The 13,247-nt window shown below is 52.1% G+C and overlaps 1 protein-coding gene across 1 annotated transcript in view; it reads left to right on the top strand.

The window, feature by feature from the left end:
* Positions 1-11,437: 11,437 nt before the first annotated feature.
* The window catches only part of SPOP (speckle type BTB/POZ protein), a 67,028-nt gene continuing 65,218 nt past the window's right edge, over positions 11,438-13,247 (top strand). The window contains exon 1 of the mRNA XM_047845814.1: positions 11,438-11,622. The gene's annotated coding sequence lies outside the window, so the exon portion shown is untranslated. The remainder of the gene's footprint in view (positions 11,623-13,247) is intronic.

Below are 13,247 nucleotides of genomic sequence, written 5' to 3'. Positions count from 1 at the left end.
AAAGGGGACAGTGGCTTATCACCTCTTTCCGATTGTCACCAAATCTGTCATTTCAAAAAGAAAGGCAGAAGTACTCATTTTTACGTGAACTCTCCCAGCCAAAGAAAAAAAGTTTTTTTTTAATGTTTTTTTTTTAATTTTTTTTTTTTTTTTTTTTTGAGAGAGAGAGAGAGAGAGACAGAACGTGAGCAGGGGAGGGTAAGAGAGAGAGGGAGACAGAATCCCAAGCAGGCTCCAGGCTCTGAGCTGTCAGTACAGAGCCCGACGCGGGGCTCAAACCCATGAGCCGTGAGATGGTGACCTGACCCGAAGTCAGACGCTTAACCAGCTGAACCACTCAGGCACCCGTCTCCCAATTTTTAAATTTTTTTTAACGTTTTATTTATTTATTTTTTTGAGACAGGGAGAGACCGAGCATGAACAGGGGAGGGTCAGAGAGAGAGGGAGACACAGAATTGGGACCAGGCTCCAGGCTCCGAGCGGTCAGCACAGAGCCCGACACGGGGCTTGAACTCACGGACCGCGGGATCGTGACCTGAGCCGAAGTCGGCCGCTTAACCGACTGCGCCACCCAGGCGCCCCTCAATTTTTAAAATGTGTTGCTAATCTTAACGAAACATGCCCACGGGGTAGATCTGGCCTGTGGCCACTAGTCTGCCGCGTACCATGTCGTACCATGTCGCAACACTGTGTCGCAGCCTCGCATCTGAGTAATATTTACGTACCTTTTCTCCCCCTAGACCGTGTCTTTGTGTCATCAGCCCCTACCCACGGTGACCGGTAGGCGGTAGGTGTCAACCATCAGTTCGGGGAAGGGCCGAAAGCAGGGAGGGAGGAGGGGGACCAACCGGGAACCACAGTTCGTTGCTGGAAATTCTCCTACCACTGCTTTAGGCGTGGGACAGATGGAACAAGGAAGCCTGAACCAATTTATTGCCGAGTGTGTGTGCGTGAGTGTGAGTTCCCATGTTGGCAGGTGTGACAGCTGGAAAATGTGCCTAAGGGCCATTAGCTCCTTTCTTGCTGGGCTCCCAAGCCGTCCCTCCCCATTCTTGGCGGAGGGGAGGGAGGGGAGGGAGGGTCATCAAAATGACCCTTCACCCTGCACAGGGGGAGGGGGGGAGGGGGGAGGGGGGGAGGGGGGGAGGGGGGGAATCAAAACACACAAGGCAGTGAGGAGGACAAGGGTGGCTTAGACTCCTCAGGCAGCCCCTCGGGGACAGAGCGGGAGCTTGGCCATCGGAGAGGTCTGCAGATTTCTGCTGATGGAATGCTGTCCTTTTTTTTTTTTTTTTTTTAAGCTTTATTTATTTTTGAGAGAGAGACAGAGTGTGAGCAGGGGAGGAGCAGGGGGTGGGGGAACACAGCATCGGAAGTAGGCTCCAGGCCCTGAGCTGTCGGCACAGAGCCCGACGCGGGGCTCGAACCCACGAACCGCGAGATCATGACCTGAACCGAAGTCGGACGCTCAACCGACTGAGCCACCCAGGCGCCCCTGCCCTTTTTGTTTTTAATCGACAGAGGATATTGCCTTGGGACCCCGTGGCGCATCTCGTGTGCATTCTAACCGCCCCCGGCGAAAAAGGCCGTGTCTTTGGCAAATAGACACCCGGGGCTTAGAAAGTATATTTTGTCTGTATTTTCAGGAGAAGTTCACTAGATGGTGCAGGAATCAGAGCCTCCGTCTCGGCCCCCAAATCTCTCGTGAGGTCTGGAAAATGCGATTTTCTGAATCAGAGCGTGTGGAGAGTCCTGGGGACAGCCTGAAGAACGCTGGCGTCAGCCTTCAAGCAGGACTAAGGGAATTTCGGCCCCAAGATTCTCTCTGTGGTGAGACGTATCTTGAACACCAAGGTCACCTGCCAGCCTCCGGGCAGGGCGCCTCTTTCTCCCTACCAAGGGCTTGGCCAGGCAGGAGCTTCGAAGCAAGACTTCCAGGAAGCAACGTCTCCCACGGGCGGTGCTGACTCAGCCCGGACTCCAAGCTTTCAGTCTGGTCCCTGTCCCCAGAGTAATCAGCAAAGCAGGGGTGCCTAAGGGACTGTGGCCCTGGGCTGCACGGCAGCTGCTGGGAAGAGGGGAACGCGGGGCACAGACAGTGGGGCACAGACTCTGAAAGTTGTTCAGGCTTTTGCCAAGGGAAAGAGGGAGGGGACCCAACGGTGGCTTGAGTCCTCCAGGTTCCAGCACCCTTTGATGAGCTCTATCTTTTCTCCCTACATCCCTGGCGGCAGGGACGGTGGCTAATCCAGTAGTTTGCATGTGGGAACGAGAACGTATCTGGAACGTTCCCTGGCCCTCGTTTCTAATCTGATAGGGGCGGGGGTGAGGTGACTGGCCATCTCTCGGACTCTCCAACATCCTCTTTCCCCAGATGACCCCACTTGGATGAAAAGGAGATCGCTTCTCCTTGCACCCTCCTGACCTTCCCCACGAGCTACCCAATTCCTTCTACCTCTGCTTCCTGCTTCTCCCCTCCCTCCCCTCCCTTCCTTGGTCCTTTTGCTGTCATTTTCCTCTCTCTGTACTTACTCCTACCTTCTCTCTCTCTCTCTCCCTTCCTCGTTCTTTCTCTCTCTCTGTCTCCGTCTCCGTCTCTCTCCCAGTGGTTCTGACAGCAAATCCTTTCCCTGGCACCGGCCCTCAACTTGTTCGCCAGCCCTGCTGGGTTACGCTCCTCATTCTGTGGTTTCTATCCAATTATCCCCCTGGCCGGGCTCGTTGGGAGCCCTCTCCTCTGGCCGCCCTGCCTCCTGCCTTCCTGCTGTCGCCGCTGCTATCACCCATAATTCATTTCCACTTGGGGAGGGGGGTGGAAGACCGTTCGCAACAAACCGGGAAATGTGTGGCGATCCCATCTGCCTTCTACTCCGAGGGCCCCAGAAGGGGTCAGGGAACCTTCGGGGAGAGGACATCATTTCACGGCGCAGGAAGGGCTGCAGGATCTAGTCTTAACGAACGCGGGATCAAAAGGTTTTTTTTTTTTTTTTAGAGACAGACGGTCCTTCAAAACAAGGGCCCAGTGACAGGGCGGACCGGAGGCCTTTGCCACAGAAAACAAAGCTGTGACTCAAAGGCATCACGTAGACGCTTCCTTGCTCATCCACGTTCCTGAGTTGAATGTCTTTGGCTTGGGAATCAACTTGGAAGCTTTTCCAACATAGATAAAAATAGAGCTCATAAATGCCATCACAGGCACTTTCCGATAAGGTGGCCTTTTAAGGGAAGACTGAACTCCCAAGCGGAGGGTGTGAGTCAAAGAGCCTCTGAGTGGGTGCCCAGCGATGACCAGCCTGCTGACCGGCCCGTGGCCAAACAGTGGAGGAAGGAAGGAAGAGCTGCTGGAGGCGTGGGTGCCTGAGACCGTAGGAACCAAGGTCCTGAGACAGCTGTTTCTTTCACCCATCCATCCCTTCATTCATCATACGAGCATTTATCTGAACACCTACTGTGTGCTAGGAAAGCCACTTGGCACTTGACACGATAGAGACAAAGAAAAAGGAAATCCCTTCCCCCATGGAACTTACCACCCAGGGACACAGAGAGGGGCCGGGCAAGCACGATTCAGGGGTCGAGTGCAGTGGGAACGGGAGATCCAGCTCAGGGTTGGGGGGCACGCACAGCTTCCTGGAGGAACAGAGGGTAAACCAGAGCCTAGAGAATCCGTAGAGAATTGGCCAAGGGAAGGTGGGGGTGGCGGCAGGGAAAGGCGTGGGGAAGATTGTTCTGGTAGGGAGTAACGTAACGGCATGTGCCAAAGAGAGAACCTGGCTTCCTCGGGGGAATTGAAAGTAGTTCTGTGTGTGACAGGGAAGCGGTGCTGCTAAGTGGGGCAGGGAGGGCAAGACAGCCCCTAGAGACAAAGGCAAGGGTCCCTGGTAAAGACCCTCTCGCCCTATCAGGGAGGACGCGGCCTTGATCCTCCTGAGGGTGATGGAGAGCCGTGGAAAAGTTGCACGCAAAGGAGTGAGTCCATCGGATTGGCATGTTAGAAAGCTCACTCAGGCTGCAGAGCAGAGAATGATCAGGAAGGGGGAGACCAGAGGCTGGGAGGCCAGCGAGGAGACTCCCATGATCCAGGGAAGAATTGGGGCAGCGTCCGTGAAGATTGAAGTAGGCGGCGCCGGGCCGCAACCGAGGTACGGAATTGCCAGAACGCGGTGTCGCATCGGGAACGTGTCAGAGGAATCGGGGACCGTTCCCAGTTCCCAGGCTTGAGCTACGTGGTGAGACAGAGAACCCTGGAGGGGAAGCACGTTTTAGATCCACCATTAGGTGCCTAGGGGGCATCCACCCGAGGATGTCAGACGGCCGGTTGGGTGTGTGAGTTGCAAGCTCCAGAGAAACACCTGGCTCAAGACGGATTTGGAAGATTCTTTAGCAGACGGGTGGCGGTGGGGCGGAGAGAGGGGGAGGGAGCGAGCCAGGGGCAAGTGAAGACAGAGGCAATGAGCAGAATCTAAGGAAAACGGATCCAAAAAGGATGGCCAAAGACAGAGGCCCCAAAGGAGACCAAGAAGGAACAGCCAAAGAGGATGGAAAATGGTCTTTCTGCTGTGGGCCTCCTTCTGCTGCAAGAGTGCCCTGACCTGCCTTCAAGAATTCACCCCTCCCTGTTCTGGGCCCTGGGGTCCGGATCCCAGGGGAGCGATGCTGGCTGGCTCTGCCTGACCCTCCTGACCCACCTCCCACACCCCTACCACTTGCTTGCTGTTCCCAACCCACGCTCATTTCCCTTGAGTTTCACAAAGACTCCATGTTCCCTCTGGCCTGAGAAGCTTCATGTCTCTGGGCTCTTTTCCTTCCTCATTCGCCTTCTCCACACCCCTCGCCTACTGATCTTCCATGTATGCCACCAACCTCTGCTCAAGCCTTCCCTGACACTCATTCATTCATTCATTCATATTTGTTCAGTGTGTACTCAGCACCTTCCACCCACGTGTCAGCACTGTGCTGAATGCTGGGACATTATGGAGAGCAGAACAGGCTGCTATGGAGCTGACAGGTGATTAGGGGAGACCGATAATAAGCAAATCGTCGAAGAATTAAAAATTGTTGTTAGGGTTACGAAGGAAGTCAACCAAGCGCCACGGCAGAGGGTGACCTTATTTGGGATAGGGTGGGTGGTCAGAGGAGGCTGTCGGCGGATGTGAAATTAAACCGAGACCCGAAAGCAGCAGCCATGAGAGAAGCGAGGGTGGAAGTGTTCCCCGCAGAGGGAACAGTAACCGAAAATGCCTATGGAGGCAAAGAGCTTGATGGGCTTTACCAGTTCTAGGAACTGACGCATGGCCGGCACGGCGGAAGCAGAGACAGGGGAAAAAGGGACACGAGACGTGGTTGAATGGACTACGGCAGGCGGTGGGACCAAGTCTGGATTTCATTCTTGGTACAACGAGAAACATTCAAAGGTTTCGAGCAAGGGGGGCAGTGCAATCTGACTTACGTTTTAATTAGATTGCCCCCGTTGCGGAGCGAAAGAGTGGATTGAGGGACGAGCCAAATGTTAGGAAGACTAATGAGGATCTCGTCGTTGCGGTTCAGGAAAAAGAGGGTGGTGGCCGGGTCCCGAGCGGGACTGGGAAGATGGAGAAAAGTGGGTAGCTTCAAGGGATACTTTGCAACTAGAGCTCCCAGGAATTCCTGACGGATTCGCTAAGAGGGACGAGGGGAAAAGAAGAATGATGCCTGGTTCCTGGCCTGAATGAGTGGAAAGGGAACCAGGCCGGCTCGGCTTGGCTGAAGCAAATCTTCCGAAGCCCAGGGCTTAAGAGGCAAGCACCAACTGAAAACCACTGGGTTGGAGAGGCTTCATGGTCCCTTCCGGTTTGGGAATTTTTTAAATTCTAAACTGAGAACTCTATGTGAATAGGGAAAATATTTCTGTTTCTTTTGACTTCTCCTATAGTTAACCCTGGTAGAGCTCTGTACCCAGGGAACATTCATTAAGTGCTCGTTGACTGTTCATTTTGGCAGGGACCTTCTATAATTTAATTTTAGATTAAATTCTCTTCTTTATTTTTTTTTAATTTTTTTTCAATGTTTTTAATTTTTTTTTCTTTTTCAACGTTTTATTTATTTTTGAGACAGAGAGAGACAGAGCATGAACGGGGGAGGGGCAGAGAGAGAGGGAGACACAGAATCGGCAACAGGCTCCAGGCTCTGAGCCATCAGCCCAGAGCCTGATGCGGGGCTCGAACTCCCGGCCCGCGAGATCGTGACCTGGCTGAAGTCGGACGCTTAACCGACTGTGCCACCCAGGCGCCCCTTTCAATGTTTTTATTTATTTTTGGGACAGAGAGAGACAGAGCATGAACGGGGGAGGGGCAGAGAGAGAGGGAGACACAGAATCGGAAACAGTCTCCAGGCTCTGAGCCATCAGCCCAGAGCCCGACGCGGGGCTCGAACCCACGGACCGCGAGATCGTGACCTGGCTGAAGTCGGACGCTTAACCGACTGCGCCACCCAGGCGCCCCTAAATTCTCTTCTTTAAAACTAGGACTGTAACCTAGAGTAAACTTTCAATTGAACCAACCCACCTTGATAAAGTAGAGCCATGGCAAGAATAAGCTAGAGCTGTAAAATCCAGACTAATTTCTACTTGAGTTGAGGCAGAGGGGGAAAAAATGTGTTTTTGCTAAACTAATTATCTACATTTGGGTATACGTTATTTTAGGGCAAAGGCCAACAGGCGGTACAATCCCATTCACAATAGGACCAAAAAAAAAAAAATCACTGAAAATAATTCATAACAGTGAATGATCTGTCTTTGCTAACATGCTCTTTGTTGAAAACAAATATTAACCTTCTAACACTTCTTTCGAAGCAACGACTTCGAAAGGGTATTTTCAGACCAGGTTCAAGATGCACGAGGTGGCCGTGTTGCCAGCCCGAGGCCAAATTCAAAGAAAAGCTAGGGCTCAAACTTGCCACTTCCTCTCTTCTCTTCCCCGCGGCTGCGTCTTTGCCTGGCACTCGGCTCCTCCGAAAGCAGGTTTCCCAGCCGTGTTTCCAGGTTACAAACTCAGAACTTCAATTCATCTGTGAGCATATGGATCACATCCTCGGATAACTACACCATGATAAGCCTTTCATTTTATTAAAGAGGGATGTCAAGTAACGTAAGGCCTTTTACATGCCAAGCACTTTCGAACAACTATCATGTCGTCTGATGCCACTTACTACCCTGTGATGAATGTCCCGCTTCACAGGTGAGACGGGAGAAGGGGCCATCCGGCCTCTGACCAGCTTTCTGTTTGAGATGAGCCTTCTGCTGTGGATAACGTCAGTGAGAAGGAGTGCTAACCACGACACCATGGGTGCCATGACAGCGAGGCCTTTCTTCACGGCTCCCCATGGTGATCAGGGCCCAGGACGTTGACCAGGATCGGCCAACAAGGTGGCTGCCGCCTGGGTTTTGGGTTTGCAGCGGGAGGCACGAAGACGAAAGAAGTTTAAGCAGCAGCAGAAGCCATAAGCCTGGCGGTGGCACTTTGTGGCCGTGCCCAGCCGTGGGACCTCTGGCCGCAGTGTCCTGCTGAGGAAAGTTGTTCTTCTTCCACAAGCCTTTGGTTTTCAGCCGGGTTTCCAGATCTGATTCTTCAGCTCCTGTCAGTTCTGGAGGCCAGAGGTGTTTCTCCAGTAACTTCCAGTTTGGGTTGACACAGCCAGAGCTGGTACGGTTCCGGCAGCCAGAGACCCTGACCCGTCTGTGAGGAAACAGATTCGAAGGCCAAAGAGCTTGTTCAGGGACCCCAGCTAACAAGTAGCAATGTTCTGGCTGAGAAATTGGTGCTGTTTCCTTGATTCCGTGCTTTCCCAAAGAATTGGAAAGAGTTGGAGAAGAGGAATGAGCGTCGTGTACGGGTCAGAGCAGGGCTTGAAGAGCGGCACCTATATGAACACTTACCCCCCCAAACCCACATTCAGTAACACCCATAAATGAGTGTATCTGCTCTATGCCAGGGACTCTGCTATGTTCAAATGGTATTTCAGTTAATCCTCAGATGGGGGACATTATTTTCTCCACTGGGTGGATAAACTGAGGCTGGCAGGGTTTTGTATTATAATAAGTGTTAGTGTTGGGTGTGAACTGGGGTCTCCAGACAAGGAGGCTGGAGCTCATTCATTAAGCCACAGCTCCCTTGCTGTGACATTTACCCAATCAATCGATATTTTCTCCACTGCCGATTTTCCATTAACCCCACTGTGGCCCCAGCACGACCTCATCAACGTGTTCTTGATGGCATGCTTCCTTGCGTGTGGTCTTAACCCTGGGTCCCAGAGTGTTATCATCTGTCTCTGTTCCTTTAGACTGGGAGCCTCCAGAGCACAGGGCCATGCCTCCCTACTAAGGATATTCCTTCCGGAACATACGTCTCTGATATCCATGCGGGGCTCCGCCATGGCAGGCCACCGGCCTGGGGTCCGTTGACTGGCCAACCGAATCACTGTATCCAGAGGAGAGAAGGGCTTCCTCTTGCTACAGCGCTCACAACACTGTAAGATGCGAGTTTGTCCTCCTCTTCTGTTCAGCCCTGCCTACCCCCACCTCCCTTACAGCTTCAAGGGAAATCATGCCTTTGCTTACTGGACTGTAAAATGGAGCTGAAAATCTTCATTGGCAGAATAAATACCAGATGTCTTGCAGTCTTCTGAGGCAGAACCCTTGCCCAGACCTGGCTCCTGATGGCCAATGAATACTCTGTCATTTGTGTTTTGGAATTAAGAAAACTGAGTTCGGCATGTTTCCTACCGTCACAAGGAGCAGCGAATTGAATCGGTGCCATTGTAAGCTTGATGGTTGTTGCATAGATAAAGCCCTCATTAAGTCCCTCAAGAGAAGAAAAGAATTTTATTTTGAAGATAGAGGAGTTGGGGGGGGGGTGCTTCTTGCTTGTCAGCAGTTATTAACAACAAAACAGTAAATGGAGGAAATAATTAAATAACCGCACTCCCCCCCCATCCCCCCACACCTCGTCAAGGGGCTGGGTGAGTTTTTAATTAGTGCTTCGTTTTCAATAAATCTGTATCTGTACGTGGTGCTGATTCTTTCCTGGATAAGGGAAAGATAATAATGAGAATCCTATTTTTCAGTCCCACACTAAAGGGATGCCTAGTATATTTAATCATGCTGTAGAAATCCTGGCAGCTTTCTCTGAGCCCAGCCTCTGCTCTAATTACATTTCTAGATTTTAGTAAATTGAAAGGGAAAATGTAGGAACAAAATAATTAAAACCGAAGAGGAAGTGCATATTAAAAAGGAGAAGCTGTTTAAAATTCTTCCACACGGTGTTTCCAAGGACATCTACAGTCATTTAATCAGATCCACACCAAATCAAAGCCCTTTGTACAGAAGCTGGTGGATCACATCTCAGGTGGGCGGTGTGGTCCCCACAGCAGAATGGGAGCCTCGCTGCACCAGGCTACAGATGGGGATAGGACTCATGTCCTTCCAGATCTCGGGAGGCTCAGGGCCAGCCTGGACAAGCTGCTAGGACAGACTCACTAGCCCCGCGGGGTCCCCTCCCAGGTCCCAGGCAGAAACTGACTGTATGACATTGATTAGCCCCAGCTGTAAGGGAGCTAAAGGAGGCTGTCGGTGCCTCCAGTTTCCTTTTTCTGCACCCCTTCCCCCTTCTATGCCTCCCCCTCCGAGGAGTACCCATTTTCTTTCTTCCTTTGCCCGCCTGTGAATCCTGAAGAGAACAGGAAGGGAACAGCCTCAGGGACACCCAGGAGTCAGTTACTTGAGCCCGGTTACTGAGTTACCTGCGGGGCACTCTTGAGTTTTCACCAGCACCAAAAAACCTTGCTGGCTTCAGCCGAAGGAATGAATGTTTGTTGAGGGTGGTGATGAGTGAACTCAGCCTAATAGGTGACACAAGCTCTTTCTGTTTCCAGCAAGGGAGGCCCAGTGGCTCACAGCCCTGCGGAATTGAGGACCTCCGTCTCTCGATCATGTCTGAAATACAGTCGGAGCAAGCTCTGGGAGCTTGGAGTGCTTTGTGGGTGATTCCTAGGATGGCTGAAGCTGGGGGACTGTGGGGCGTGCTTGTGTACTTGAAAGTGGAAAGCGGCCTGGCAACTGTCAGGGGTTTCTTCCCCCCCTCCCCCCCCAAAGCTCTGCTCACTGGCTCCCAGCCTTCCCTAATGAATGGACACACCAGCCACCTGGCACCGGGGCACATGTGGCAGGAAACAAGCCAGCACAGTCTCCTGGAGACAGTCCCACGGCAGCAAAGCTTCCGGAAGCTGTTCCCAAGGCAGGGCCCACGCCTTATCACCCCACGACCTGCAGGTTCATCTGGTTGCTCTTTTGGGTTCAATGCCTCTGGCATTTGAGAGTGTGTGTGTGTGTGTGTGTGTGTGTGTGTGTGTGATGATACTATCTCAGTGTGGAAAAGAGACAATCCCCGCTCCGGGTTACCTGGCTGGATTCAGGAAGAACAATTTTTGAAAGTTTAAGCTAAAGGAAAGAATTGTAGCAATAACAAATATTCCGTCATGGACCTTACCACTCTAACGTGGAGAGGACTTTTTTTCTCCCAGGGCCAAGAGGCTGAGGCTTTTTTTCTTTTCTTTTTTTTTATATTTCTTTATTTTTGAGAGACAGAGTGAGAGTGGGGGAAGGGCAGAGAGAGAGGGAGACGCAGGATTGGAAGCAGGCTCCAGGCTCCGCGCGGGGCTCGGGGCTTGAACCCACAGACCGTGAGATCATGACCTGAGTCGAAACCGGACGCTCAACCGAATGAGCCACCCAGGCGCCCCAAGGCTTTTTTTCTTTTAGTCAACTCAAGAGTCGTTGATGGCCCTTGGGAGCTAGAATGTGGAGCCGACTGGGGACCCAGGTGTCCAAGACAACAAACTGTCATTGAATCTGCTTCCTTTCAGTTAAGCCACCTAATATGCCCGCCTTGCCCCGAAAGCACGGTCCCTCTTGATCGTTTCCAAAGGCCAAAATTTAAAAAGCTACTTAAAAGTCTTCAGCATTGTCATAAAGTCCAAAGGCGATTTTACTGACACAAAGTTGGTTGGAAAAAGTGAGGGAACGCAAGTTACGCTTGTTGCTGATCCATAAACTGGTTGCAAATACACGTCGCTACTGTTAAGTGCCTCTCTTGTTACGCTGCCCACCCTGATCCCCCGTTAGTAGGCCTCTATTTGGTCCTCGCACCTCCGCGCAGCCCGCCGAGCCGGGCACGTCACCCCCTCCGAGTTCCCGCCTCTTTCTTGTCAGGCCCCTCCTTCTCCTCAGATTCCCCTCTCCCCCCCCCCCAACCCCGTCCCCCGGCCCTGGGGAGACGTCGGGACGCATGCGCAAGAGGGGAGGTAGGCGGAGTCTTGAGGAAGAGGGAGGAGGGGCAGGAGAACGCAGGGAGGGGAGAAGAGGGGCGGAGGCCGCGCGGGGTGGGGCCCGGCGGGTACGCGCTCGCTGCGTCGACGTGCTGACGCCATGACGCCCCGGCCGGTGTGTGTCGGTGTGTGTGTGTGTGTGTGAGTGTGCGCGCTCCGAGTGTGTGTGTATTTGTGTATCGGCGGTCCCGCAGGTCCCGGATGTTGCGGACAGTATGAAGCGAGCGCAGGGGGACGGGGACCAGCAGCTGTCGCCGCCGCTCTCAGGTGAGTGGGGGGAGGAGAGTCAAGGGAGAGGGTTGTCCTGTCGGAGTGGGGGGGGGCGCCTCCCTTAAGAGGTGACTGGCCCCCCACTACCCCCCCCCCCCCCCCCCGCCACACATATACTCTTCTCTGTCCCATATCCCACATCCTGGGTTACGTGGCCTGGGAATGCCAGAGCCTAATCAGCCGTTCCTTCTCCCAATCCCAAGCATTCAGGAGACACAAACGCGCCCCCTGCCTTCAGCACCCCCCCCATCATTTTCCCAGCCCCATCCCCCTTGCCAAATAGTGAGCTGTCGCCTGCGGCGAGACGGGTGACTGCGCATGCGCGAGTGTGAACGAGCTAGGGGTGCTTGCTCGCTGCCCCCGGGGCGCATGCGCATCGCTGTGTTGCAGGGACCTGCGGGATAAAGAGCCCCTTGACCATGCGCCCGCCTCTTTCCCAGGCAGTGGGCTGCCCCATAGTGAGCCTGTTGCTCCTATCCGAAAGGGAGAGTGTAAATGATTCGAGGGACTTCCTGACAAAGCACTATTCGCATCTGGTGTTGCCCTAGAGACTCCCAGGCTACAAACGCCTTCCAGAGCCAACCGTGCCCCACGCTGACCTTTCTTTTGAAACTGTCACTGCAACTTCTAGTTCCAGCATTGCTTCCCCCCCTCCTCCATCGTCATGTTGTACCTGTAATACAAACATCCCCTAAACTTACGAGTAGGTGCCTCGACCCATTCAGTTATTCTGGTAGGGGATTTTGGTAGCCTTTCTTAGGAGGACTAAGGGTCACAGAAAAGAAAGTAAGGGTGACTGCCTTTTAGCAAAATTCTTAATTATCTGCACAGAACTAGTTAAAGATAGAGATAAAGAGAACACAGTGTAAGGGTTAGAGCAATAACTGTAAATCAAGACGTCAGGGTTCTCTCATCTCTAGCCCTCCCAGTTCGTGTGACCTATTTGCCTTTTTTTTTTTTTTTTTTGGTATAAGATCTTCCTTTAAAAAAAAAAAGGATCTTCCTTAGCGCTTTCGTTTTAGCTGTACATTATTGATGCTCTGTGAACATCACATGAAAACAAAAGTGATCGGAACCTACTAGTGGACCATAACTTACCCAGCGGAGGTTTTAACTTTAAGCAGTGGGAGTGATAGTTCTTGCGCATTTGCAAAAACAAAGAGCAACATAAAACAAGGAACTCAGGAATATTTCAGTGATCTAGGACCTAGGTTTTCGGTTGGCAGATTATTCACGGTCCTTCATTTGCTGCCGTGTTGCCACTCTTGGCTACTTTGCTGCTGCTTACCTTTGCCCTCAGAACAGGGCGAGGAAATGGTAAACTCTTAAAAATAGAAGGTTTGCTGAGTAGCATTGAAATGAATAGCTGACTTGTTGGGAGGGGGCAGCTTTTTTGTGTTTTCTCAGTTTACCTTTGCCAACCCTGTTTCCTATCTGGATAACGGGATGGATGGGGTATGTTAGTAAGCCTTATTTTCTGTTTTCGTTCCTTTGTTTTCTTTCTTTGGTATTCTGTCAAGGCTTTTTTCAGCTGCCATTCTTAACTGCAGGACCTTATGTTTTGGGGCCTCAGTGTGTATATATTTTTTTCACTTCTCCTTTTAACTGTGGCCTTTGCATGG

The sequence above is a fragment of the Prionailurus viverrinus genome, unplaced genomic scaffold (assembly GCF_022837055.1).
Source record: "Prionailurus viverrinus isolate Anna unplaced genomic scaffold, UM_Priviv_1.0 scaffold_35, whole genome shotgun sequence".
Classification (NCBI taxonomy): Eukaryota; Metazoa; Chordata; class Mammalia; order Carnivora; family Felidae; genus Prionailurus; species Prionailurus viverrinus.
This window is presented reverse-complemented; position numbering and strand designations above follow the sequence as displayed.